The sequence below is a fragment of the Morone saxatilis genome, unplaced genomic scaffold, assembly GCF_004916995.1.
Source record: "Morone saxatilis isolate NCDOM2014 unplaced genomic scaffold, NCSU_SB_2.0 Contig11, whole genome shotgun sequence".
Taxonomy (NCBI): Eukaryota; Metazoa; Chordata; class Actinopteri; family Moronidae; genus Morone; species Morone saxatilis.
Genome location: NW_023339663.1, coordinates 26,769,512 through 26,773,298, shown reverse-complemented (window position 1 = coordinate 26,773,298; position 3,787 = coordinate 26,769,512).

Below are 3,787 nucleotides of genomic sequence, written 5' to 3'. Positions count from 1 at the left end.
TCTGAGTTGTTTGTTGTTTTTCATATTTTTGTCAAGAGGATTGCCTTGTCTTCTACTGCAAACCCAATCTACTTATGGGTACAAATAAAGTAACCTTGAAAATTGGAGATCCTTAAAGAGGAGAAGAGAATTTTAACGGTTTAATGCAAATACACAGTAATATAGATTTAAAAGTAATAGACTTATAATAATTGTAAAACATGCTTACAAAAAAAGGAAGGGGAAGGAAAAATGTTTTAAGCAAGCTTGGTTGAAATGACTTTTTTTCCTTTGACAGCAACAGCTGAAGAGAGAAGAAAATGGGTGAGAGAAAGGGAGTGGACGACATACAGCAGAGGGCTAGAACACAATCTACCAGGTGAGCTACCAGTGCACACCTTAAGCAAGCTTTCTAAATGATGAAGCTGGTGATTTTCTATATTTTTCCAGGGGTGCTGGAATAGGGGTGGGGAGGGGGCTGCAGCACCCCCTGAAATTAGGCATGATGAAAACCATTAGTTTAAACATATAACGTTTCTCCTTTTATACTGGGATTTACATGTACACTGGTATTACCTTTAAGGTATAAGGTTTTACCTTTTCTATCCTTTTTATCCACTAAATGTGATAGAATTGGTGTAAAATGATGTTAATAACTATTAAATAGGATATGAATGATCCTGGTCACATTCAAATTAATGCAAAAACCATGCATGTCATGCATTTAGTATGACGTCATATATAGACAGACTTTCTCTCAGCACCCCCAAGTCTGACCGAGTTCCTGTGTCCCTGTATGTTTCTGACTCCAAACAAATCCCACGTGCTGACCCAACACTGAATGTATCTACTAACAAGTACTGTGTGTATCCAAAGGCTGATATATCTCCTTCCTCTGTGGCATAGAGCTCCACTGTCCAAAAACTATTAAAAACACATGAGCCACACTGACATGTTCCTTCATTACCATGAACAGTTTATCTTGCCTCAATCCCACACACACCGTCGTGTTGCCCCAAATACTCACTAGAGCACTAAATGTGTATATATCCTCCACTGAAAATAGTCCCAAACAAATTTTATGAAATGACCTTGGCCTTTAAAAAAATTTAACTATATTTGTAGAATGTTGTAATATTTTTCATGTGAAGGACCCCCACAATAGATGCACATTAGACCACAGACCCCCAGTTCTTGAGGATTTTGTCTTAAGTAATGCCCTTATGTATTGAGTATTTTCTTGTTAATGTTAATTTTTAGGTTTTAAGTTTATAGTCTCCTTAGTTAATCAATGCTAAAACTGTGATCAATGTAAATTATAATCAGTAAAAAACGACCAACCCAATTACTTTTTATGTTGTTTCAATTTCGAAAAAACTGTGATAAAAGTCAAAATGTTCTATTTCTTCTTAAAATGGGGACCCTATAACCCTAGACAATCACTGGTTTAAATATTTACATCTTCAGTTGAAATCAATGGCCGCCACAGACAGGGTAAGGAAGCCAGAAAACATTGAGAACACACTGTTGGTTTTATTTGTTTCATGGACAGTAGGGCAAATACAGAATAATATCAATCTCATCCTTTAATGTGTAAAAGAGAAATTATGCAGAAAATGAATTCATTCACAGATCAAACCTCCACTTGGAAGCTCCCCGTATTTTTCCACATGGCACAGAGCCGCAGGATCTTCCGCCTGCCTCTCTCTCGTCGCATGAACTCTCTGTGTTGTTTTGCAGTTGTTGACGTGCGCCTTTGACGTTGCTTCACATTTTCCTTCAGCATAATTGATGGTGACAGTGTCAAGAGACTTGAGACCAAACAAAATCATATTACAGCCAAGTGGTAGTTGCCAAACTGCCTTGTCATGGTATGAATATTTCATAGACGTACACAAACAGCATGACATGGGGGGTACACAATACTCCTGTTACTTTTTCATAAGTTAATTAGTCCCACTAAGCAATTAGAATTTCTGATTAGGTAAACAATGAGCATGAAATGAGTTTCCCAAAACCTTTGCATCCCCAACACATGTGTCTCCGCTGAGAAAAAACAGAATGAATTGTTTATGCGTTGCATCCATATAAAGGCCTCAAGTGGGTCATGTTTAGCTTCCTCTGCCAGTATATGCAAACACTGTTCAAACTAATGTAGTAAAAGAAGTGTAGGGGTGAGGATGAGGAGAGATGCAATCAGCTCCTCCGCTCATGGCAGGATTCATGTGCAATCCAGCAAAACACACAGAGGCTAATTACCAGCACCCTTACTCACCCATCCATCTACTTAGACAACATCCCTGCTGCTAAGTGGCCGTTGCTGTGGTTTTATATGTACTTTTAAAATGCATAAGATTAAGTGGAAAGACCTTGTATTACAGATAAACAGTACACTACTGGTTTGTGAAAAGATTTTAGGAGAGAAATAGTCAAAGTAGTAACAGAATGTTGATTTATATTTGATCAGCACTGCCTAGTTTGACAGTGAAGATAAAACCAGTTCATTCTAAGGTAACTAAAACACAACAATTCTTATTTCTAGGTGATTATACACTAATGAAAACAAAACTATGAATGGATATTCTTTTCCATCTCTGACAGTCCTCCTAAATGTTTCACATTGGACCTCTAAATTATGAAACTGATGTGAAAATGTACCTGTAGTTTATCTATGGGAAATGGTGAGTTAGCGTCCATTATCACGACGGTCGTGAAGGTTTCAACGGAAACACTAAAAGAATTTATTTAAGAAGAATAAGAAGAATTTTTAAAAGAAATCCACCAGTGGTGTAGCCTGTGATAGAAGAAAACACACTTTTTCCTAGCTAACATAACTTTTTTTAAACCCACCACTGCTCTCTCCTTCTGCTTCCTCTTGCAGTTGTCAAATATGGTACAACAACAACGTGTAAAGCCAGAATATTGCCACATCTAACTGGGTTCGACACCAGAGATGCTGATTGCTGGAACAGTGGAAAGACTAATAAAGATGGCTTAGTGAGTTTTATTTTGTTTCTGTCGAGTTTAAATAAAGTATATTGAGATGAGTTAATAAGGCCTTGGTTGGGTATAAGAGAGAAACTTGAATTTAGAAAGTGTACAGTTTGACTTTGAATTCAATTCAATTCAATTTTATTTGTATAGCGCCAATTCATAACAGAAGTTATTTTTCAAATAGAGCAGGTCTAGCTTACAATGCTAAGCTAACACTTCGCTGTGTAATGAGGAAAATAGATGTTTATGCTAATTTTATTTTCCTTTCTTGTAAGTTTATTTTATTTGTTAGAGCTATTAGAGCTTGTGAGACATACTCATCTCCCAGCTGCAACTACTGGGGAAACAACTTGGTGGACGGGAGTGTGGGGGGCTCGCTGGTGCAGCACACGTCTATGCGCGAGTGTGTTGCCAATTGCTGGTTGTCAGATTGACGGTGGCCAGTTGGAAAATTTTAACATATCGCCCACCCCATTGTCCAACTGGAAGTAGACCCCGGGGTGGACCCAGAAATTGCTTGAGGGACTACTCTTCCACAGATATATTCTGTCATAGTTTTTGATTAAATTGACACTGCTTGAAAACAGCAGAAGAGACAGGCTAAATTGGAAAATGTGTGTAACAGTGGTTGTCCCATTTCTTCACATACTACTGCTAAAGTATCACTTAATCATCACAGATCAGATGCTGTATTGGACCAATAGAGAGCATTTGGTCAGTCCCACCTTTTGGAGCCAATCAGACAGCATTCCTACCTCATAAGAAAGGAAACCTTGTCTTTGTGTGTCATGTGGCCGAGATATCCTGGTTTCAC